This window comes from Cetorhinus maximus, chromosome 12 (genome assembly GCF_964194155.1).
Source record: "Cetorhinus maximus chromosome 12, sCetMax3.hap1.1, whole genome shotgun sequence".
Classification (NCBI taxonomy): domain Eukaryota; kingdom Metazoa; phylum Chordata; class Chondrichthyes; order Lamniformes; family Cetorhinidae; genus Cetorhinus; species Cetorhinus maximus.
In genome coordinates this window covers 100,565,726-100,592,282 of record NC_135890.1, presented here as the reverse complement: position 1 = coordinate 100,592,282, position 26,557 = coordinate 100,565,726, and the positions used below count along the sequence as shown (strand labels likewise).

Genomic DNA, 26,557 nt, shown 5'->3' with positions numbered 1-26,557 from the left:
GGCTGTGCATGCACCCTGCTGCACATTGGCCCCTAGAAAGATGGCGGCCGCACTAAACTGCACATGCATGGCATTGGCAGCAAACACAGCCTTAAAACAATGGCAGTCATGTTAAGTATGAGATAAGAAATGTAGATTTCAACATGATTGGCCAGATGTGAAAGAAATGTTCCACCATACTCACCCAACAAATGCAATGTTAACTGCGAAAATGGGTCAATTTAGTCCCTAAAATTCAACCCCATCTATTGGCCAAGAGAATGCCTATGCCTGCAGCTTCCTGTATAGTTAAGTGGAAAAAGGCACCATGTAGTTTGCTACTGAATCAAGGTCTATGCTGTCTCCACCCAGGCCAGCAGTTCATGGTAAAATTGACCCAAGCATTCCCAAGGTAATATGGTGGGGAAAAGAGGAAATCAATAATCACTGCCCAATGAGCCCGGTTGGATTTTTGTCACCTAAGGAGAGAACTAGATCTGCATGTGTCACATATTTTGAATTGTTTCCATACATACTTAAAGAGCAGATAACGTCTGTTGTCAAAATATGACATAGTTCGCATTGATGCCTTAGTTATGCCATGCCAATAAGCATTCAACATTCACTCCCTCCGCCACTGACGCACAGTGGCAGCAGCTTGTAAAATCTACAAGATGCACTGCAGCAACTCACCAAGGCTCTTTCAACAGCACCTTCCAAACCTTGACCTCTACCACCTAGAAGGACAAGGAATGGGATGTATCGCATCGCTACTACCTACAAGTTCCTCTTCAAGTCACACACCATCCTGACTTGGAACTATATCGCCATTCCTTCACTGTCACCGGATCAAAATCCCTTCCTAACTGCAGTGTGGGTGTTCCTACGACACATGGACTGCAGTGGTTCATGAAGGCAACTCACCACCACTTTCTCAAGGTCAACTAGGGCTGTCCTAGCCAGCGATGCCCATATCCCATGAACGAATTTTTAAAAAAAGTTTATGTAATGTTTTGATGAGATTGTGAATTTTTTTGAATTCCATGCTGGCATAATGTAGTTATTCATGTATTCACATCCATAGTCCTCTGTATTTAATATTAAAGATGTCAGAAAATCTTGCTTCCTGAAGATTCTGGTCATTGAAAGCTGGTGTTCTTGTATACTTTGCTTTGCTCTATGATTGCAAGTTGCAATGCATGAGGAGCATTGTGAAAACAATATACCAATACTGAATCCAATAAGAAAAAATGAAGACGTGCAGAATTTGGCATTCTAGGACACTGTTAGACAAGTAGCAGCGATTTTACTTTTCACCCAACTCTTCCTCAATAAATGCAGCTGATTTACCTTGTACTATAGTTGTTGAATTTGTGATTTATATCTTTCTTCAATTGTAAATGAATAAATTAGTTAATAGACCAGTTTACAGATTGTGTGTTTAATCACTGCTATCCTGAAATCAGCTTGGTAATGTAGCAAAAGAAAATGCGTAAGCAGATTATTGGAACTAGCATCATTGTTAATCCTTGCTACGCATACCCTACTGTAGGGGGAAAACATTTGAAAAGACACAGCTTTCACTTGAAGGTCCACGTACAGGAATTAGTGTGACCGCACCTAAGGAAAATCATTCCAAAAATCTGAGACTATTATTTACAACTTATCAATGGTGACTTGGGCAAGGTACAGTACATAATATCGCAGAACCAATGATAGTTACAGACCATTCAGCCTTTCACACATGTGCTGTCTCTTTGCAACAGAAATCCAGAAGTAATTCGAACATAGGAACAAGAATAGGCCATTTAGCCCCACAAGCTTATTCTGCCATTCAATAAGATGATGGCTGATCTGCAATCTAACGCTATATACCCAGCTTTTTCCCATATCCTTTGTTGCCTTTGGCCAACAAAAAGCTATGAATCTCAGTTTTAAAATTGACAATTGATTTCGCATCAAATGCCATTTGCAGAGGAGAGTTCCAAACTTCTACCATCCTTTGCGTAAAGTAGTTTTTCCAATTCTTTCTCCCGATTTACCCTAATCTCACTAAAGCAATCAAAATTCATCTGTAATTGACCACCGTCAACCAAGTCACTACCTTCTGGAGAAGTGGATTACGGGGAAATAGTAATAAAATAAAAGCCGGCAAGATCAAAATTACTAATGAGTTAGCAATCTTGAGTTCCATTGATGCCACAAGCTTCAGACTGTCCATAATGTCCACAAGTCTGATATTTTCATGGGGCTTGCTGAAAATTTATGGATTCGGCAGTGAGCAGACACAGTCTGAGACAGCACTCAGCTGCAAGGAAATGATCCAAAGCCATCATATGTCCAGAGTTTGCAATTAATTTGGAAGAAAGCAGATGCAATAGATTTCTAGAATCTTCCCTTGGGCAACATATGCTAAATTCTCAAAGGAGGAAGGTGAAATCTCCCTCCCAACAATGTAATGAATTATGCATTAGCACATACTAAAATGTGTGTGTCTATATATATATATATATATATATGTATATACACACATATACATACACATATGAATATACAGAGAAAAACTATTCATTACATATTGAAATACATAAATCAATTGTAATACAACCTTGATTATTTGCACCCTCATTCTCCATTGTTGAAGCAGAATCAGGACATTAATATTAAAATGACTATCTTTATTATGAATGACCAGTGGCCGTGTATAACATTTGGGTCACTGAAATGTAGCCAAAGTCTTTTTTTGTCAGTTTTGTACCTTCATATTGACCAAACCCTGGGGAAGAGGACTCTTGATAATGAGTTCTTAGTCACATTGCGTCATTAAAATGTCATGACATTAAAATAACCAATTCACGTTTCATGCCCCAGCCAGCCATCATGTACTGTGGCCAAAAACACTCTGAAACTGACTGCTCTTCCTGAACTTTGTCAACACACAGGTACCAGAATGATAAATCAGTTTGCTGCGACTTGGATGGCAATTAAGGGACAACGCATGTGACAAAATACCACTTAAGAATTTACAGTGCGAACTCAGCAGGATCCTGCGAAATGTTCTAGATATTGCAGGGATCCTGGGAAATGTTCAAGGTATCACAGCATACAGTGTTCCAAATTACCACTGCAGAGTCCATCATTCCACAAAGAATACCTTCTTGATCGCGATTCTGCCATGAGATGGTCGCAGAGTGAAGGCCAGAATCCCTGGACAACACAGGAGGAATAATTGGAGGGCAAATCACATTGGACCAGTCTTTTTAGTGGTTAGCACAAAAGCATGGTTGATGGCACTCCCCTTATCTGGATATAGTGCACTAAATAGAAAATCAAAACAGGAATATAAATTACAAAATCCTAATAATAGGGACAAGCAAATATTTGGGAGAGGAAGTGAGCTGATATCTCTACACACTGCAAGCTTACTTTGTCAGCCAAGTGGTTTATCTACAAGATGCACTGCAGAAACTCAGCAAGACTCCTTAGGCAGCAGCTTCCAAACCTATGACCGCTACCTTCAAGAAGGACAAGGGCCGCAGACACATGGGAACGCCATCATCTGGAAGTTCCCCTCCAAGTCTCTCACTATCCTGACTTGTAAATATATCGCCGTTCCTTTACTGTCACTGGGTCAAAATCCTGGAACTCGCTCCCTAACAGCACTGTGGGTATACCTACACCACAGGGACTTCAGCAGTTCAAGAAGGCAGCTCACCACCACTTTCTCTAGGGCAATTAGGGATGGGCAATAAATGCTGGCCTAGTCAGCAATGCCCAGATCCCGTAAATGAATTTCAAAAAAGTAATATCTGGAAGAGGACGTGAGCTGATATCTCTACACACTGCAAGCTTACTTTGTCAGCCAATTTATTTATCCTAACTAACAGTTATGCTTTATCATAAGGTCTGGTTGATTTGTCATGCACATGTAAAAATTGCACCCAAACTCCGACTGTTTGTGTACTGATCCAACCTACACTCCAATTCCCAATTCGAAGAGAGAATTTTTTTGCACTCACATCACAAAAACTGTGTTATCATGGGCAGGATTTTTCAGTTGGCGTGCAGGGGGCAGGCCCAACACGCCGATGCGTAAAATGACGCACAATGATGCCGGGCATGTGTCCCGACGTTATCACGCAGTCCTGCAATATTTCATTCGGCGGGTGTGCGCCGGAGTCGGCTGCGTACCCACCGATATGTAAATGGCCTATTAAGGCCATTAAGTAATTGATGTTATTTGTAACACTGCCTGTCCAACCCTTACGGTTGGCGGCAGGCGAAAAGGCCAACCCATTTTTTTAGGCCTCATTCACCAGCAGGATGAGGTTTCCTAAAGCTCTAGCTAAATAAATAAAAAAATGTTCCCAAATATAAAAACATGTCCCATCTCATGTGACTCGCATGAGGGGACATGTTTAAATACATTTTCCAACCATTTATTTATCAATCTCCCTGAGGCAGCTCCGTGCTGTGTCGGGCTGTGTGGAGCCGATCGCGGGCGGTGATCAGCTCTGCGGCCACCCCCGCCGAGGCCGCCTGTCTGCCCGTCGCCTGAAAAATTCAGGCCCATGTTGCAAGGCCCCTAATTCCAGCATTCAACTTACAGAAACGTGATATTTTTCTAAAATAATCAACTTTCTTCGTGCTTGCATTGTGGTAGGAAGGCTACTAATTCTGGTAGAGGTTGCATAGGCAATTTCAGAACATAATGTATGCTATTTAAATTACAATGTACAAAATGAATTCCACAGTGCATTTTACTTTATATACATTCAGTTAGCCTTTGAAATCCGAGTGACACACTGGCCTGTCATTTACATCCTCTAAGTAGTTTTTTCACTCGATATTTTATTTTTCACCCTCCCTGCTACTTCACCAAAGAGAACCTTCTTTTTCCATGAGCCTAAACTCTGACTGTGAGAGGCACCCGTGGCAGGTTTGATTCTGTGTTAAGGTAGCACGCCACACAAACACTTCATAGCGGGGCTGGCTCACTGCACAGTGAGCAGGAACCTGGGCGAAAGGTTCTCTCCCCTCGTACAAAGGCAATCGTGGCACCTCAATATCACCATGGCTAAAATCAGCTAACCTAGCCGTTCAGTGATTAAACTCAACATTTTCTCAGTGCAAATGGCTCATTATTAAATTGGGTGCCATAGTTTCTCATTATGCCACGATAGAAGCTAACGCTTCTAGATTTCTCAAAATTAAACTGATAAAGATTTTACCGTGTAAGAACATTGACTTGAAAGATGGGCCAAGATTTTTCATTGCTTGGTGGGAGCGGGCGGGAACCCGACTGCTGCCCGCGATCGGCTCTGCACCACCATTTTACGTGGGCAGGTCAATTAAGGCCCACCCCCCCCAGTACAATACGCGAGCGGACCTGTGCGGGTGGGGGGAGGAGGGGATGTCGGGTCGAGCGCTCTTTCGCACATGCGCGTGAAAGAGCGCTTCAATCTCCCAGAGGCACGGAGCTGCCTCAGGGAGACTGAAGCGCTTCTTAAAAAAATAAATAAAAACAATAAAAATTTAATGAAACATGTCCCCTCATGTGACTGTGTCACGTGAGATGGGACATATTTTTATTTTTCAGAAAAAGTTTTTATATGATCATTATTAGCTTTAGGAAACCTCATCCCGCTCGTGGATGAGGTTTCCTGCCTTTCCGCATAACATTCGTGCTAATTATCTGTTTAAAGGCCTTAATAGGCCTAACAATTATCGGCGGGCACGCAGCTGACTCCGGCGCACACCCACTGAACGAAATATCGCACGTCATTTTACGCTCTGGCATGTCAGGCCCATCCCTGCATGCCGAATGGAAAATTCTGCCCATGAAAGCAATTCTTGAAATTATGCAGTAAGAAAATAGATGCAACTCATATGCTATAAAACACTACGCAATATGCTTGGGGGGGAAACATGAAATTCATTGCAAGTCCCTGATTATAAATATGATAGCAAAGCCATTTCCCTACGTGAAATACTTGCCAAAATATTTGATATAAAAGCCTTTGCAGGCCCACAGCTCCTTCTTCAAGGAAGCACATAAACATTTTCTGAAATAAATGCAAAATACCGCGGATGCTGGAAATCTGAAACAAAAACAAAAATAGCTGGAAAAACTCAGCAGGTCTGACAGTACCTGCGGAGAGGAATACAGTTAACGTTTCGAGTCGCTTGCCATTTCAACACTCCACCCTGCTCTCATGCCCACATGTCCGTCCTTGGCCTGCTGCAATGTTCCAGTGAAGCTCAACGTAAACTGGAGGAACAGCATCTCTTCTTCCAACTAGGCACTTTACAGCCTTCCAGACTTAACATTGAGTACAACAACTTCAGATCATGAACTCTCTCCTCCATCCCCGCCCTCTTTCCGATCCCCTTTTTTCCAATAATTTATATTTTTAAAATATATTTTTCTTTTCCCACCTATTTTTAAATCTATCGTTTTATTTCCACCTTTTATCCCATTTCGATCCCTTTCCCCCACCCACCCCCACTAGGGCCATCTGCTACTTGTTTGTCCTGCTTTCTACCCTTAATGTCATCATTAGCACACTCCTTAGATAATATCACCACCGTCAACACCCCTTTGTCCTTTTGTCTACGACATCTTTAGTAATCTCTTCTTTGCCTCCACCTATCACTGGCCCTGTATCCAGCTCTAACTGTCCCACCCCCCTCTACCAGCTAATATTTCACCACTTTTCTATATTTCTTTAGTTCTGATGAAGAGTCATTTGGACTCGAAACGTTAACTGTGTTCCTCTCCGCAGGTGCTGTCAGACCTGCTGAGTTTTTCCAACATTTTCTGAAGCTTTGCAAACATGGAGAAAATCTTTAGCCAATGGAAATATTCCTCGCACCAAAGACGCTATAGAGAAATCTAGATGGAGGACACTGCACAGGGGCCTGAGGACAACATGCTTCTCTCACAGCTGGAGGTATTTAGGGAAATTTGGACTGAAAGCACAAAATGGATTAAAAAAATAAAACTAGATTGGTACACTATCACTATTTTTCCGAAAATATGTCCTCAGAGGGGAAGTTCTGATATTTGCTTTTTCCATGTATGTGCTTAGATACCATCCTGGCCAGGAGATCCATCTTTTCCTCTTTCACCAGGAGGACCTGTGCAACATTTGAATTCAATTTTAACATGGAAAATTGCCTCCCCAAAAATAGTGAACGCAAAACTTTTGAGTCCAAATCAATTTCAAATAATTGCTGACCTTTTTCAGCACAGGAAAATCATTTGAAGTGAGGGGAGACCAAATTGAAGTGTATAAAATTATGAGGGGCCTAGATAGAGTGGATTGGAAGGCCCTATTCCCCTTTGTTGAAGGGTCCATAGGTTAAGAGGTAGGAGGCTTAAGAGGGAATTTGACGGAAATCTTATCACACAGAGGGTAGCGGTGATCTGGAACTCACTGCCTGAAAGGGTGTTAGAGGTTGAAACCCTCATCTCAAAAAGTACTTGGATATACACTTGAAGCGCCATAACCTACAAGGCTCTGGACCAAGAACTAGAAAGTGGGATTCGGCTGGATAGCTATTTGACGGCCGGCATGGACACAATGGACCAAATGGCCTCCTTCCATGCTAAAAGCTTCCATGATTGATCTGGATCAGATAGTTAAATCTCTCTCACTGAGAAAAGTTTCATAGGGAAGAATATTCCCGTCGGCGAGTGGGGACGGGGCCTGCTTGCCGAGGTGTAAAATGACGCACGGTGACATCGGGTGGGCATCTTGATGTCACTGCTGCGCACCCGCCGAACTGTCATAGGCCTATTAAGGTCATTTAAAACCTATTTAATTCAATTTAATGAGCTGCCCGTCCAACCTTAGGGTTGGCGGGCAGGCGAAGAGCCCAGGCGGCCTTCGCGTTTTTCATGGAACCTCATCCACGGGCAGGATGAGGTTTCATGAAGTGTTTTAAAATCTAATAAAAATTTATACATTTATTCTTTGACATGTCCCAGCTCATGAGGTCACATGAGGGGACATATTTTAAAAGTGATAAAAACCTTTATTTAAAACTTTAGCACTGAAACAAATCTCCCTGAGACACCTCCGTGCCTCGGGGAGATCTCTGCGCTCTTTCGCGTGCATGCATGAAAGAGCGCAGGGAACTTCTTGGAGATTTCCGCACCCCCCCCACCCCCACCCCCACCCCCATCCCCCGCACAGGGAGCGCTCAGCCTTAATTGGCCTGCCCACATAAAATGGCAGCGCGCCCCTGATTGCGGGTGCTGATCGGAGGCGACCCACTTGCGCCACTCCAGCACTACCCACCCCCCCACCCCCCACCCCCCATATCCCTGACAGGGGGAAAATTTTTCCCATAAATTTAAAGGGTTGCTATAAAATGAGACCAAAATTAGTCAAAATCACATTTATTGGTGAATTTTGTCCCAAGTAATCTTTAAGAAGTAACTTCGTAAAATAATTCTTTGCCCCTTTGTAAATAATGGCATCACCAAGGCTTCCCAGGTCAGGCGTAGACTTATATGAAGACATGGACTGAAAGAAACATTGGATAAGGAAGACAACTCAAAGTTTATATCGCAATCTCTTTCTATCTCACACATTTACACAGTCGCCCACACCAAACTGCATGTTCTTTGCTCAATTTACTCACACTCATCTTTTATTTTCTTGTTTCTACTGTCCAGCAAACCCAGTTTATTGATTAATATGAAATCAAAGTATTTGGTTCTCAATAACTTCCCAAGGCATTGTATGCCTGGAGTTTCTATATGATAAGCTGTATTCAATAAGCGCAATTCTCCTAAAAGGCGGACACCAAATTCTGGCACTGCAGCCTCTCATTAAACTGGTGTGAGTTGTTCCAATAACATTAACACGGGGAGCCTTGGAGAGTGGTAACATTGGGCAGAGTGGCTGAGTGGGACTCTTCAGAGAGTGAACTGATGGCAGACTCATAAACACATTTAAATCAATCAGTTCTAATTCCCATACATCAGGGAGCCAAAGTGACTATGGACAATTTAAATCAGCTGATTTCAATATACATGGACTGCTGCTGATAAACGGTTCCCTGAGGAAATGTTACTTATGCCTGGACCCTGAAAGGTTGTACAATATTCTTTGTATTTACACACAGTGATCAAATCTTTAACAAATGTGCTTGGTAGTGAATTACTAACGTATATAAAGAAATTGTTCAAGTACTGTATTCTTTGCTTAATGAACTACAGGAAACTCTGGATTGGAATATAGGGCTGGATTCGGCAGAATGGGAATAGTGACAGGGGGCCAGGAGAATCAGGTGGGAGTACCTCCATCGGATTCCCGATGTTGGGAAAACCGTCCTCAATTAAGTTGGGGTGGGAAAGGTGTGAAGCAGGAATCCCGCCCCGCCAGTGCCTGGAAAACAATTAGGTTCATTAATGAGCCACTTAAAGCCAATTATTCCTGAGCCCACCGGAATTTAGTGTGGCTCAGGGATTCTCCTAAACTCGCAAAGCTTTCCAGTGCCTCCCGAAGGCCCGCCCAGCAAATCCTGTCAAGTTTGCCTCAGGCCTCGTAGGGGGAGGTCCCTCATTCGTAGGCACTTTGTGCTCGATCGAGGAACCTGGCATCAGGACCCCGTCCTTTCTTCCAACATCCCTCCTCCACCCTACCCACCCTTGCCGGTGGGGCTGTCCTGAGTCGCTGGAACAATATTCAGCCCATGGGATTAGTGTGCTGGGATACAAAAGATATTGACCAGCATTTGTTCGAATGAAGCAGCTATGCACTCTAAGCTCATTTGTGACACTCGCTGAAAGGAAGTCCTAGGAGGGCCAAGCTTCCAAATGCCAGCTTTCCACGAGCAAGTGTACAGCAATTAAAATAATATTTCCTATCAGAATAAGGAGCTTTTAAACAAAATAACATTACAAGGAGGGTCTGAAAATGGAGGACTGTTTCGCTGTGCAAAAATAGCTTTACTTCGAGCTGTAGAAATGGCTCCATCATGAGTTGTCTGAACAATGACAAGTTAAGGGTGATGTTAAATCCTATCAGGCATGCATCAGTTTAACATTCTCACCCCTTCAATTAGATGTCTCAGATGTACATGAAGTAATCCTCCCAAAAGATTAACAAATGCAATGTAAACATATGGGCCTATATTATTTTTGTAGTACAAAATACTGGGTCATGGGATGGGGGTAGGTTGAAAACATCACTCTACCATGACTACGTCAATCCCCAAAACTTAATGTAGCAATCAATCACTGAAAATTGCTGTCCTTTGCCACTTAAACAAAATGCGCTGCTCAGAAAAAGTCTTTAAATGGCACAGAAGTAAATTACTCTGTCTGATCATCCTCTGCCTTTATGCAACTTGCATTCCTTTTAGATATATTTGACTGTTTTATTACACCTTAATATAGTTAAGAAGGGCACACATCTTAGAACAATACACAAATTATCACACGCAAAAATATATTCACCCAATTAGTTTTGTTTACTGTCTTATACCATCTTATGGTGTGTTCAGTGTACTTTAATGTTGTGCGTTACAACTTAGTGATTGGCTTAAATAACCAGACAGACATCAAAAGATATTCAATTAGAAATAAATAATCTCTATTAAACAACACAATCAAATTGCATAATTTGTTTCCAAGCACAGTAATCTGGAAGCTGTGATGCTGATACCAGAAGAGGAATAAGAGTGGCTGCATTCGTCTTCAAGGCAGCGTGTGACCAAGTACAGCACCACAGAGTTTAAGCAAAATTTTGGTCAATGGAAAAATGCTCCGGTGACTGGAATCACACAATAAGATGATTGTCGGAGACCAATTATCACAGGCCCAGGGCATCACTGCAGGCATTGCTCAAAGGTGTGTTCTCAGCACCACCATTGTCAGTTGCTCCATCATCATAATGTCAGGAGGAGATTAGTTTGCTGATTATTCTACAGCTTTCAGGTCCATTTGCTGGTAATGGTGCAGCTATGCCTGCATAAGGCAGGCTCTGAATAGCCTTGGTCTGACCAGTGTTAGTTATTGACGATCTTGAACCCGGCCAATTTCGCTGGACCTTCAATGGCGTCACCATTGGCAAATCTCTCACAACCAATGCCTTGGGGGTCGCAATTGAACAGACGTTGGATTAGCCATATCAACGATATGTTGCTATGACAGTGTAGTATTCTGCAACAAAACGTCCAGCTCCTGACCCCTCAAAGTTTGTCCAACATTTGTAAGGCTCAAGAAAGGAATGTGATCGACTACTCACCATTTGCCCAGATGGGTATAGCTGCAACAAAACTCAAAACCACGCCATCATTCAGAATAGAGCAGTTTGCTTGGTTGGTGCCCTCGCCAACAGACTCTAGGTAATGCTGGCCTCACCCCGCTGACTGGAGAGCCGGCGAGAGCCTCACATTGCCTCCTTTGGGAGAAGGACCCTGTATTAAGTGCCAATCAGGCACTTAAGTGGCCAGCGGCGGGTTTTCCCTGGGGTCAAGGACCCGGGCGAGGGGGGAGTGAAAAAATTCGACCCCACTGAAAGCTGGCAGCCACCAGAGGCCCAGAATCAGTGCGGGACCTAAGCCACAGGTGAGTGAGGGAGGAATAGGGATCGCAGGTAGGTGGTCACTGGCTTGGGGAGGGCAGTGGGGGGCAGTGTCAGAAGAAAGGGCAGGAGATGGCTTTCATCGGCTCCCCTCCCTTCCTGATGCTGGGCCCCTCAATCAGGCACTGAGCGCCTGACAAAGAGGAACCTCCCTGGGAGTCCACCAACAAGTCCGACGGGTGTTGCTCTTTGAGCTTCCCACACAGCGAGTCCACTGCCTGCAGCTGGTTGAATACCAGCAGCGGTGGGATGAGGCCCTTAAGTGGGCATCAATTGTCCAATTAAGGATCTCAGCTGGCGGTGGCATGGGGTAAAGGCTGTCCATGAGCCTTCCTGCCTCACACTTAAGCAGCACACAGGCAGGAAGGCGATGGGGTCCCCACCCAGCACCCTCCCGCACCATTACATACCACCCAGCCCTAATCTCCAAACTTGCCTCGGACAAGGGCATTAAATACCACCCGATATCCTTCCCCATCTCTATTGGTACACTGTAACTGCAATATGTAGAATCTACCGGATCCACTGCAACACTTTTACATTCATTTTGAAGGAGAAACAAGTGCATCCAAGACTAGTATTTTAAGCTTAAATAAGGACAATTATGAGGGCATGAAAGCAGAGCTAGCTAAAGTGAACTGGCAAATGAGGTTGAGGAATATGTCAATAGAAGTTCAGTGGCCGACATTTAAAGGGATATTTCGGAATAAACAGAATGGCCTGAATTTTCCCTTTGGCGATTTGGGGGCGGGGCCTGCTCGCTGATGGGAAAATGATGCGGGATGATGTCGGGAGGAACCCCCCGATGTCATCCCGGTCCATTTAAATCTTTAGGAAGGCGGGTGGACAGCGAAATCAGCTGTCCGTCCGCCAACCTGTCAATGGCCAATTGAGGCCATTGACAGGGTAATTAAGATAATTAAAGGACCTGCCCGTCCAATCTTAAGGCTGGTGGGCAGGCCAGGAGCCCCAGCGGGCTTCAGATAATACATGAAACCTCATCCACTGGCGGGATGAGGTTTCATGTCCGTTTTTAAAAACTTTAATGAAGTTTCTGTGCTTCTTATTAACATGTCCCATCTCGTGTGACATCGTCACATGAGGGGGACATGTTAATAATTTTTTTATTTTTCTATTTTTAAAGTTTTTTAGAATGTCACTAATCTCCCTGACACAGCACTTAGTCTCAGGGAGGTGTGCGCACTTTGACAGTTGGGGAATCCCTCCCCCCCGACACAGGAAGCGCATAGCGCTTCCCGTTGGGCAGCCCGCTGGGTGGGCCTTAATTGGCCCACCCACTCAAAATGGCGGCGGGCCTCATTTCGGCGGCGGCGGGGTTGGCTGCCCACCCGCCGCTGAGCCAGTGGGACCCGCACGCCCACCAAGGGCAAAATTCTGCCCAATATCTAAATTCCAATGAGAGAAAAATTCCAAGGGGAGGGCCCACCATCTGTGGTTAACTAAAAAGTTAAAGACAGTATCAAACTTAAAGAAAAAGCATATAATTACGCAAAGACAGGTCAGAAGATTGGAAAGAATATAAAGAACAGCAAAGAATGACAAAAAGATTAATAAGGTGGGAAAAATTAGAGGATGAGAGAAAGCTAGCTAGTAACCTAAAGACAGATAGTAAGAGTTTCCATAGATACTTAAATAACAATGCAAGCCTTGGTCCTATAGAGAGTGCGTCTGGGGAATTGATAATGGAAAATAGGGAGATGGCAGAAGAATTAAACAGGTATTTTACTTCGGTCTTCACTGTAGAGGATACAAGTAACATTCTGGAAATAGCTGTAAATCAGGAAGTGGAACAGAATGAGGAACTCGGAAAAATTACAATCACCAGGGAAGTGGTATTGAACAAATTGTTGGGCTGCGGGCTGACAAATCCCCAGGTCCAGATGGGCTTCAACCTAAGATTTGAAAGAAGTGGCTAGTGAGATAGTTGATGCACTGGTTTTAATTTTCCAAAATTCCCTGGATTCTGGGAAGGTTCCATTAGATTGGAAGATAGCAAATATAACTCCTTTATTCAAAAAGGGAGACAGAAAGCCGGAAACTATAGGCCAGTTAGCTTAACATCTGTCATATGGAAAATGTTAGAAGCTATTATTAAAGATATAATAGCAGGGCACTTAGAAAAAATCAAGGCAATCTGGCAGAGTCAACATGGTTTTGTAAAAGGGAAATAACGTTTAACCAATTTATTGAAGCTCTATGAAGGAGTTACATGTGCTGTGGATGAAGGGGAACCTTATAAGTTTTTCAATGATTTGACCTGTATTATGTAATAATACATTATGTACAATAAAGCGGTTTAATTTGTGACTCACCCATGGGCACCATCATGGAAGATTCACCATGTTACATAATATGTTGTGCTTAACAGATAGCAACACTCCAATTATTGGAAAACAACTTATTCTCCAACTAATGGTGAGAAATGCCTAAGATAATCCTAAATGATTTATTGAGAATATTGCCAATTTTATGGTTTCAATCAACTACAGATTTGCAGGCAAGTACTTGGACCCTTGGAATGTCCTTCTATGGTGCATTTCTCATAAGGGATCAAAACGCATGGGAAATTCAAAAATGTTATGACATGGCTTCCCATGGTTCAGTCAATTAAATACCCATATCACACAGAGTTGGAGACTCCCAAGTTTGGGCCCTGAACTGTGCTCCATCAGCTGATCTCATCAGAGAGTGGCAGAATAGTACAGATGACCTCAGCACCCTTACATTCAGGGGAAAAGGAATCAGTCGAGGTTCTTATTCCTGATCACCATCCAGAAATCCCAGCTGGAAGTGCGTATGTGTGGAGGTCGAGTGAGATAAGGATTGACCTTAGCTGTGATGGCTCCACACTCCACACATAAAAAAAATGGTCACTTGGATGAGATGCTGCCTTTTGAACCGCAGCAAAGCGTCACTGCCTTTAGGAGAAAAAGTGGATAATTGGTGGGGAAAAAAAGGAGGGAGAAAGAAAAGACATGGCATGACTATTGGTAGTTGTTTTACAAAATTTACGGCTTGACTTCACAATTCAATTTTAACGAGCATTATGCAGGAGCTTTCAATTTCAAAATCTAAATTGATAAACTAATCAGTGCACATGACAGTATGAAGGAACAATATTCATCCTTCGTGTCAGCTGTACAGAGCAAATGTAAAGAGAAAAGAAAGACTAGCATTTATGCCCCACCTTTCATGACCTCAGCACATCCCAAAGCACTTTTGCAGGTAAGTACTGCTGAAGTGTAGTGATTGCAGGAGTAGTTCAATGTTGACTACAAACAGGAACCCCAAATGATTTATGTTGCCTCTAGCCTAGAAGCACCAAGACCAATTGCAGTGATCCCAACAACCTCTCAGCTAAAATCAACCAGTTCAATAGAAAGAGCAAACCTAGAATCTTCTTATTCTGTACGGTTTAATGCAGTACTACATAAAGCAGTTACTCATTAAGGTTTCAAAAGACCTAATTTTTATTTCTTGATAATAGTAACTGTAGTAACTGAAGTGATAAGGATAGTGGGTGAGAAATTAGATCGTGTTGCACCCATTTTACACCTGTCTTAAAGCAGATACAACAAGGTCCAATTTTGGGAATGAACTCCTGCAGCGCAAGTACACCTGTAAGCAACAAGCGCTCTATTTTTTTTTGTAATGTGTGGCTGATTTGTGTTTGTACCTTTGAAATCTTTTGTGCCACCATGCATGCACAGTAAGTTAAAAGCGGCCAACTTGCGCACAGCCTCCATGGGAATAGCTGCCACAGCTTAGAGAGAGCATTGCCTGGAAAATGTCCAATGTTGTGTTGGATCGGGCCATTTTCCTGGCATCACTAGCGGTTGCCTAAAATAAGCATTAGGCCCCTTGCTTATGTTCATGGAGGCCTAATGATGTGCCAGGACCTCTCGTCAAAACAGAGAAGGTGGACTGCTTAGGTTTTCCTGGCGTGGATGTAACCTAGTGTCAGCCACCACCAGAAAAGATGCGTTTTTTAAAAAAAGTTTGATTGGAGTCAAGAAGACAAAGGATGTTCCTCCTGGCACTCCCAAGGACTGCAGCAGACCCATCTTTGGTCTCCATCCTTCACCCTAACTTTGTTGCAACTGTCTGACTGAGAATGAACTTCCCACATGAGGGACCTCTGTTCACGAGGATGTACATTAGCAAACAAGCTGTTCAATGCATTCAACCATTTGATCAGTTTATCAGCAGCATTTCCCACAACGGGTTTTTTTGAGTCATAACATATAACAAAGCACAGTCAGGACAGGCCATTGTTCAGTCTATCATGCTTCACTTCTATCATGTAAAAGCACTTCAACATTTATTTTTATTAAGTTGGGTCCACTATATCAATTATTTACAGAAATCTGAAGCCAACTGTCATCCCCATGTCAAACAGAAGCTTACGTGAATATATCTTGCAGTCTCATGCTACCCACAGATAGTTGGACAAGCTTGTCCATGAGCATTCCTACCACAGATGAAATCAATTTAACTTATATACATTCCTGCCTAAAGATCAACGCAAAACGTGGTACTTCAACAAACACAACATGGCATTGCTGGACATTTGCCACAGCACAGCAGCCTAACTAGTCTGGCAGTGCAGATATTAAAAACATCAGCATTTCCATTAAATTATTAAGTCCAATCTTTTAGGTGGAGTTATTTTTTAGCAGCACATTTTACTACTTCTGCTGTTAAATAAAAATAAACAAAGGAATAATAAAATCCAGCTAAGCTTTGAAGATCATTTTTATTGGAAACAAAAGTCACAAGTCACATCCTTTGCCAAGAAGTCACAAAAAAAGTTAATCTGCTCGGAAGCATCCAAGAGTCACAAGCTTGCCAAAGAATGCAATCCTTATCCCAAGTGAGCCATCTTTTTTTATAAGGAAGTGTGCCACCAGCTCACATTTATTACAAGCACATGCTGCAACTCCAGCTCATAACATTGTCACTGGCTTGGTTCACAGCACATCATGCTGGACTGCTCCGTTGCTCAGCCCAAGTGTTTTATTTTCCTATTATTATTGCACAGAATTTCGTAAGCAAAAAAAAAGAGAAATATGCCGTTCAGTAACCTGAACATTTGATATATTTTAAACAAAATGCATGCTAACATTCAGAGAGAATAAAGATCAGCTCGTTGAATAACTAAGGAGTTGGAACTTCATTAATTTAATACAAAGGCTTCTTATCTTTACTAAAGAGACATCGGTTCTAGATTCTATTTGTTCAATGTCTTAAAGTACATGCTGAAAATATTTGTCTTCATAAAACTGAAGATGTGCTAACAAATGTTCCATATACAGCTTCTTAGTCTTGGTTCAGTGGCAGTACGAAAGAGTCAAAAAGGCTCAGGGTTCAAGTTCGACTCCAGAGAGTGAGCACACAAACTAGACAAACTCGTCAGTGCAGCTCTGAGGCACATCTGCCCTCTAAGGTGGACGTCAAAGATTCTATGACACAATTCAAAGGAAGAGCAGGGGAGTTCTGAGCAGATGCCCTGGCAAATAGTTATCTCTCAACCAACATCATTAAAACCGGTTACAAAAACAGAACTGGTTCTGCCGAAGGGTCATGAAGACTTGAAACGTTAACTGATTTCTTCTCCACCGATGCTGCCAGACCTGCTGAGTTTTTCCAGGTAATTCTGTTTTTGTTTTGGATTTCCAGCATCCGCAGTAGCTTTTAGCTTTTTGTTATTAAAACCGGTTAACTGGTCATTATCACAATGCGGTAGGCAAATCGGTCGCTCCACTTATCTGCTTAATAACATTGGCTACACTTCAAAAACAGTTAGTAGCTATAAAGCACTTTGCGACATCCTGAGGTTGTGAAAGGCATTAATTAAATGCAAGTCTTTTCTTTATTTCTTCCTTTAAATTAATAAGATGAAATAAATATCTACAATGTTGCTCGCTACTAGTTTAACAGCTTTTCATTCAAACCATTCCCTATTCTCCATTCCTGTCCTGATGGTAACTTACATTGGGCCATGAATCTATGGGCACCTTCCACACAGGGCAGCACATCTAAAGCTGATCCTGTCCTCAACTGACATCCATACACATGGGGCAGAATTTTCAGGTCGGCGAGTGGGGGCAGGCCCGACATGCCGACGTGTAAAATGATGCATGATGATGCGAGGCGTATGTCCCGACATCACCACGCGCCATTGTGATATTGCGGTAGGCAGGCGCGCTATGAGTTCCGAGGCGCGCCCGCCATTAATTAACGGGCCAGTTAAGGCCCTTGCGGCAGCAATTGAAGACAATTTTTCGCAGCCCGTGTGATTTTCACTACGTTGCACGGGCGCAACGGGCAGGCCACATTTTTAAAAACCTTATCCACGGGCGGGATAAGAGGGGTGAGTGGGCTCGCTAATGAGAGTATGCTACTTGCTTCCATCACATTTGCCACTCGCACTCTAAGACCTTCCAAACCCACGAACACTACCACCTAGCATGATAAGGCTTCCGAAGGCCACAGCCTGTGAATGGATGAATACAAAAACAAAATTCTGAGTTGGCGGGGGGGGGGGCCAACCTAACTGCTGTGCTAAGTGACCCATGCCAACACGGTACTCACCCTTTCCCAATCGCAAGAGGTCATTAAACCGCTTGTGACACTGCACCCAGGTGCGTCTCACCACATCTTGGGAGCTGACTCTTTCTGCCACCTCCTCCCAGGCACGTCTTGTTATGTGGGGGGGGGGGGTCTCCACCTCCATCCCTTGGCACCAGGATCTTGCGGTGTGTTGCCGCCCCCTCGAGGAGGGCAGCGAGGCACTCATCCGAGAACCTCGGGGCCAACTGCCCCACCGACCTGCCCTCCCGCCTGGCTGCTCTCCATGGACGCTATCTGTCATCCTCCTGTCCGAGATCAGTGGCAGCCTTAGTACGGCTGCCCGCGCCGTTTTTCAATGAGCTGCTGGGTTGCCATGGAACCCGGCGGTCTTTGGCCTGTCGCCACCATTGCCCGCCCCTTCCTGCTGATTGCAGGAGCCGCGATTTACGTGGGGGCGGGCCTTAATTGGCCCGCCTGCATAAAATGGCGGCGTGGCCTTCAATGGTCCGCCCGCATCCCCTTCTGCCCAGCCTGCCCGCCATAGGAAAAGTCCTGGTCATGAACTTTGCAGTATGCATCATTTAATAACGATCAGGGTTGGTTGGGGAGGGGTGGGTGGGAGGGGATGTTGGTGGTGAGGGGGCAACCCAGGCTGTTGTTAACCACTCCCCTCGTTTTGATAGGCTGTGCCAATTTTGCATCTTTACCACAAGTTAGCTGCGGTCCAACCTATTCTATGTACAAACGTTTAGGGGTCTTCAGCAAAAATAAAATTTGGCATCACATAGTTTGCGAACTAGCCAAGTAGCATTTTAACCACTAACTCTCTTTATCAGCTCTGTCTCCAGTCTCTGTAGCTTGTACTTTTGTGTGTCAATCCAGACTATTGATATGAAGGTATCCAACTGTGAAAATTGTTGCTTTCTGGCTCAATATTACATAGATGTCCATTATATGACTCAGTCCATTTGGGATTGATCCTATTGGCAGCTTCCTTGAGATTCTATTTCACTCTGTCTGATTAAGACAATGCAGAACTCTGCAAGTTAACAGTTTAAAACAACACATCACCACCATAGGCATTTCCCTTCAAAGTGCAGCGAGTCCTGCAGACAGGAAGAACATCAGTGGATTCCTAATCCTATCATAGGTAGAATGATGGGAGTAGAATCATACTGAACCAGAGAATTAGACCCAATTTTAACCCTTTCTGATTGATGATAATGGAGCGTGCAAGGGGTTAAAACCACAACAACTCACTGTTTTTGTGCCAAGAGACATGTTTTGGACAGCCTTCCACACCCTTCACCCACCCTGGCAGGCAAAGGCCTCACTGAGATGCAAAATTCAGGGTATAATGATGTTATTTAGATCTAGAGGTTAGGTTTACTTTGTGTCACGTGTTCTGTGCCAGCCTTGCCAGGGACACAAGGTGCTAAGAATCAGCAGCACAGAAGAGGGCCGAGTAGGCAAGCGACTATTATCTTATTTTAAGGTTTTCTTGTGGGCCAAGAGTGTTTTGCAATGAAATCTTTTCTGCCTCAGGTTCTCCTCCACTCTGCCACAACTCTTCATGATTGCTCAGGAATGTTCAATTGTCAGAGATTGTATGAAACACGCGTATTCCTGAGGAATGAGGAATGAATGTACCTAATCTGAAATCAGGATTCACACACCATCTATTCATGTAACCCTTTTGTTTGGAAACTGACAACTTGTTATCTTAATTGCCACGGAGTGTATTACTGACTGAAAACCATGCGTGCAGCTTATCAATCAACAAACTAACTGTCTAGATAGTCACATGTAATGTTTCTACTGTTCCTTGTGCTCAAATCACTTCTCCCCATCTCTGTAATCTTCTCTAAATCTACAGTTCTCTGAGACTTCTGTGCTCCTTCAAATCAGGCCTCTTGCACAGCCCCCATTTCCTTTACCCCACCAATGGCAGTTGTGCCATCAGCCATCTAGGCCCCAAGTTCTGGAATACCATCCCTCAACCTCTCTGCCTCTCCACATCTCTCTCCTCCTTTAAGATCCTCCTTAAAACTTACCTCCTCAACCAAACTTTAGGTCATCTATCCTGCAGTCTCCTTCTTTGGCTCAGTGTCAAATTTTGTCTGATTATGCTCTGTCTAAGTGCCATGGGATGTTTAACTACGTGAAAGGCACTATGTAAAATGCAAGTTGTTGGTGTTAGGGCAGGTGGCTGCTTCTTCACTGGCACACTGAGGAGTAGCTATCAGACTAATTCATCAAAATGTATCAATGAATGAGCTGTGATTCCCATTTCATTTCTACTTCAACAAAATTTCAGATAGAGCCTCAAAAACCAAAAAGAAACGGAAACTGCTGGAGTGCTTGATCTCTTGACAAAATGTACGTATATTTTCTCTCAAGAGAAATGGGACGATTTCAAGATAATAATTGACATCCAAGAGATATCAAATGGTGATATTGTAATTTCTGCAAAAAGCGTTACTGTTTGTCGTACAACTGCACAGTCTACTACGAAAACAGAACAAAATTAAAACCCTTCCTGTACACCAGCCGACAGGATCCATTGCTTTGGGAAGACCAACAGATTTTGTATTTCCTGCCAAATTCTTCTGCTCGTTTCTTGTGCTTTACATTCTGTTCCTCAAGAAGAAACCTTCAGCCATCTATGTTCGTAAAAATAGCTTTTCGTTAAACTATGGCAAGACTATATTTAATCAAAAGGGAAGCTCTATTTCAAAGCTATGATAAAAAGGAACTGGTGAGCCAGTGGGTTGATTATTAAAACTGCACACAACTGAAGAGTAGAATTTGGAAATCTCCTGCCAAGTTTCCAATCCTGGCTGACTTGTCAAGAAAAGGTGCACAGCAGGTACCAAGTACTTGTATTCAAGAAAGAAGCGAAATTGGTGGAGAAATCACACTTGAAAATTGTACAGTAGCAGGTTACAACTGGCAAAAGTCTGGCTACAGGTTGTTTCTTTGCTCAGTGCATGGTACCAAAGGAGGAAAATCCTTTCAAAATAAATAATAAAGATAGGGAATGAACAACTGAAATTGCAAAGGACTGTAGAACTTACTTAAATAGTGACCTGCATTTCTGTTATTAATTGCAAGTACAGCAGTTCTAGTTATAAATGTTGAAAAGATTAAAACTGAATTACAAACAGAAACTAGTTTAAAGTACAATAAACAATGATGAGAATGACAGGGTCCCTATAAAAATTCTGTAAGTGTAGAAATAGATGGGCAATAAACCAACATTTACAAATAACGTTGCTGCTGATACAAGGAGAAAATTATTGGTAAGAGAGCAAAAGAGAGGGAAATGCCTGCTTCAGAAAGAGGACTGTGCAAATTTGTCCAGTCCAGTACTGAGGGAGTGCTGCACTGTCAGTAATGCGCTTTTTCGGATGCAACATTAAACTGAGGCCCTGGGAAAAATTTGAAGGGGGTGGGGATCGGACGGATTGCCCCCTCCTCTCCCACCCCACTTAAGCAAAGTCAGCGAGGAGCCATGAAGTGCTGCAGGCAGGCTAAACTGGTGCAGAGTGGGGCTTCCACCCCTTACTGGAGAGCAAGTCACACCCTCAGAGTTGCTGGCCAATCCGATTGACTGGCAGCTCTATCATTCCCAGCAGCACCAAGAGCGCATTAATGGGCACTGCCGGGACTGCAAGTAGCCCCAAGGAGGTGGCCCTTGGATCCCGGAGCCAGGTAAGTCCAGGGTCTTGGGAAGAAAGGGTTTTACCTCTAAGACAATACTCCCTATTTTGTTAATCAAAAAGTAGTTTGCTGGAAACCTGCCATATTACAAAATATTTATTCTTCTTTGGCAGTCCCTCAGGATTGAGGATGATTTGCTTCTACTCCGGTTCGATGGGTTTGGAGATGGCTGATAAGTCCAATGCGTGATCTGCAGGCTCTGCCAGATGTGGAGCAGGTGGTGCTTGAAGGGTTTGGAAAGTGAGTTGTTTGGAGGTTTAGGCATTCCCTCTGATGCCTCGGCTTTGCCCTGCACACTCCCGACGAAGTCCTGATCTGTTTGGTGCCTTCCCAAATGAGCCTTCTCCATTTTGGTCAGTCAACCAGGGTCTCCCATGAGTCTTAAGGTATGTTTGAACTCTTCAGAAATGCTTCGAGGGCATCCCTAAAGCATTTCCACTGTCTTCCTGGCAGCCTCCTGCTATGACCGAGTTCAGAGTAGAGCAATTGCTTCGGAGTCTGTTGTCAGGCAGACGAAGGACATTCCCCGACCAGTGGAGTTGGTTTTGAGTGATTAGCGCCTCGATGCTGGGCAAGTTGGCTTGGGAGAGGACGCTGCTGTTGGACCATCTTTTTTACCACCAGATTTGGAGGATCTTGCACAGGCTGGTGGTGCTTCTTCAGTGCTTTGAGGTGCCTGCTGTAGGTTGTTGAAGTCTCCAAAGCATATAGGAGCGCGAGGATCACTGCTACCCGGTAAACCACGATCTTGGTCTTAGGATTGAGGTACTGGTTCTCAAATACTCTTTTCCTCAGTTAGCCAAAAGCTGAACCGCCACACTGGAGGCGATGATGGAATTTTATTGCCGTAGCTGACAAAAAGATTTGCTCTGATGGTGAGGCCCAAAGTAAGGACAAAAGTTCTGTATATGGTCTTCCAAATTCCTGGCTGTAGCTTCAATGGCAGAGCAGTGGACCTCCCAGAGAATGGTATAAATAGCTGAAAATAGCCATTATTTTCCTAGATGTTACACAGGTCTCCCACCAAAGTTAAAGTGGGAGAAGCCTCGCGTAATAAGTTCTAAATGAGGGTAAATTGCTGGGATTAGCTACATGCTTCCAACTAAATAGCAATTTTGTCCAGTAATTCAGGGTTTCATGTTGGGGTTATGGTATGAGAAAAGGAAGTAAATAATACTGGTGATGTGCAAAAACGTACATCTCAGAGGGATGACTATTATACTGCAATCTTCATCATAATAAAGAAAAGTGAACGGAATTGTAACTGGCAGCAAATCAATGAGCCAATTGAATATTGTACTTCCTCCCTATTACACTCATTTCTCAAACCTCTGGAAAATCAAACCATGAACCAAAGCAACACTAACCCTTGGGATTCAGGATCTGTTAAAACTTCAATTTTTGCAGCTGCCTTGATTTCCATCACACATTTGTTATCCTGTCCATTCCCCCTTTCCTGTGAAGGCAAATTACATAAGGGATATAGGCAGCAACATAAACATAAGGCCCTCTGCAATTTTGTGACACCTTTGTGCTTCCAGTGAATGACAATTACAAGTGATGTGACTGGCAGGAAAGTTCAACAATACAGTTAGGGCTGAATTTTCATCCCTTCCGCCTGGCGGAAATGGGGCAGTTGCATTCAAAAATGGCAAACAATTAACCCACTGCCTCGTTGCTACATCCACTGTGGCCATGGTGATGGTAATTTGGGGCACACTGCTGGATGGCCGCAGCAGCCTCTGGCTGCAACCCCATTTAAAATGACAACCAAGCTCCTGGAATAGCAACAGGACCCCAAATGGTTGTTTTTGGCCTAATCTGGCCAGAGCCTACACTATGCAAGCTCCAACCAGCATCAATGTACAACACCACAGAAGGGGACTCGAAAGGTCTTCCATTTTTGTAGGACAGGGAAGAGCAAGGGAGCTCTGAACTCCAGCCCCAACGCCTCCCAAGGATCTCCCTTCTCCTGGTCTTGATACTGATACTATTGGATTTTCCTGATTCACTCAGTTTGCGGCCACAAACTACTAGCAAAAGATGCAAATGAGGCCCAGCCTCAAATTCAACCCAGCTTCCAGGCCAGACTACCCAGTGTCCAGCCAGTGCATTCTGCCAGTTAGGCTCCCGGACCCCACTCTGAGACAAAAACAACACCCCATAATTTCAAACTTAATCAGAGTTAATTGCTATATGTTATCAATTTGCGTTACATTTTAACAAACTCAGTAACATACTGAAGATCCAACAGACAGCTTAAACACCAGTACCTTCACCTACTCAATTGAAAATATGAAGAATCGAGTTTCAACCTACTTGCTGGCCAAAGGAAATAAGAAATGCTAAAGTTCACTATTTCCTTTTGACTGTTATAACTAGGAAGAATAATAGGGTTCATTGTGCAATCTGCATTCCTAGTCGAGTGCCACAGTTGAAGGGAACTACAGCACAGTAACCCCGAATCTTCTATCTGCACTCCCGTTGAGTGTGGTTCTCGCTGGGAGGGAAGGAACAGAGAATTAAATTCTCTCTTTACCTCTCGACTTGGGCCAGGACCCACAGGGAGCATATTGTAGAGAATTAATACATTTGTTCCTAATCTGATCCAAGAGATGCCAAATAGCCGCATGCTGAGCTTTTAAACAAACTCTTCATGTACTTCATAATTGTAGCAATACATTCAGGAAAGTATGCCACACAACAAATATCAGTGGGCCAAACATTTCTGGAGGAATATTCGCAATGACCAGATGGCAACAAATATGATTTCACACCCAACCCCAAAACTGACATCCAGTGTGAAAATAGCAATTAATGGAGGGGGTGGCGGGGTGGGGGTGGTGCGGTGTGGGAGAGCGTGGAAAGTAGAGAAGTTATGCCCAAGAAATTCTTTGGAATAGCGTAAGGATCAATTTGCAGCTAGAGGCATTGGGATCAAATAGGGATACAATGGACTAAGGTGAGTGTCTTTTCCTTCTACAAGGTACAGTCTACCCTGTTGGTTTGGGAATCATGACCGTATTTTTTTTCATTATCACTTGAAATGATGACAATTGTAAAGAGATGAAAGGAAATCCCCATGATAACAGTTGGATAGTTACTCCAAATTGTACCTTAAACTTCAATCAATTTTTTAAAAAAAATTATCATTTTGTGAACTAATTGACTGAACTTTAGGAAAGAATTCTAACCTCACCCACTCAGAGGGAAACCGCCTGGATTTAATTCTCAGCAGGCAGATTACAAAACAGGCATCCAACTCGATGAATCGCATCAATGGGACAGTTTAAAATTCCCCCCTTCAATTGCATGGGATTTTCAGATTAATCGATAAAAAATTACAAGATATGAAACAGTGCCAGTGTCAGCTGTGTCTCAGTTGGTAACATTCTTGCCTCTGAGTCTCAAGGTTGTGGGTTCAAATCCATCTGCAGAGACTTGAGCACAAAATCAAGGCTGACGCTTGAGTGCAGTACTGAGGGAGTCCTTCAGATGAGGCATTAAACAGGGGTACTATCTTCCCTCTCGGCTGGACCTAAGTGATCCCTTGGCACTATCTCAAATATGAGCCATGGAGTTACCACCAGCCAATATTTACACTCAATCAACAGCACAAAAACAGATTATATCGTCATTATCGGTTGCCTGTGGGAACTTACTGTGAGCAAATTATCTGCTGCTACAACAGTGGTTACATTTTTAAAAGTTTTTAAACTTACTTACTTATAAGCCAAAAAGTGCTTTGGGATGTCCTGAGGTTGTGAAGGGGGCTACTCTTTGAGTATAAATTAATCAAAACATCATCTTCAGTTGACTTGATCCACTAGCATAGAAATGAATGTAAAATTAAAACAGCTCTTTAGGATGGAATGGTATCTTCATGTTCTAGAAATTCAATGCTACCATCTGCCATTGGGAGACTGCAGCGGTCAAATGGAACATCCACACTTTGGGGGGTATTTAATGCAGACGACGGTGGTCTCACCAGCCAGCTGGAGAGCCGTGCGCCACCTCCTTTGGGGAAGGTCCACCGACCTGTATCACTCAGGAATTCCCGCGCCCCCCCCGAGAGCTGGCAGCCAATTAGAGGCCGGCAGCTGTGCATTGCAGACAGCACCACTGGGGGAGCGGTGGTAGCTTCTGGTAATACACCCAACAGAGGCCTAGGCCAGGATTTTACTTATGGCGGATGGTCAGGTCGGGAGCGGGCATGGGTGGGTGGTGAGCCGATCGCCGTCCACGATCGGCTTAGCGCCGCCATTTGACACGGGCGGGCCAATTAAAGCCTGCCCAGTGTGAATCGCGGCTCCTGAGAATATCGGGAAGGGGCGGGCAGCAGCAAGAGGCCAATGACCACCGGATCCAAAGGCGACCCGGCAGCCTATTCTAAAACGGCGCAGGCAGCCTTCCAAAGACTGCCACCAATGTCGTACAGGAGGACGTCTGGCAGAGCTCTCGGAGAGCAGGTCAACCAGGAGGGCAGGTCGGCGGGGCAGTGTGCCCTGAGATTTTCGGATGAGTGCCTCACTGCCCTCCTCGAGGAGCTGGCAGCACACCGCAACATCCTTGTGCCAAGGGACGGGAGGGGGAAGCTCCCCCACATGACAAAACGTGCCTGGGAGGAGGTGGCAGAAAGGGTCAGATCCTACAATGTG

General features: G+C 43.9%; 1 protein-coding gene across 1 annotated transcript in view; it reads right to left on the bottom strand.

Moving 5' to 3' along the window:
• emid1 (EMI domain containing 1) overlaps positions 1–26,557 on the bottom strand; it is a 386,658-nt gene that overhangs the window by 82,688 nt on the left and 277,413 nt on the right. The gene's annotated exons all lie outside the window — the stretch shown is intronic.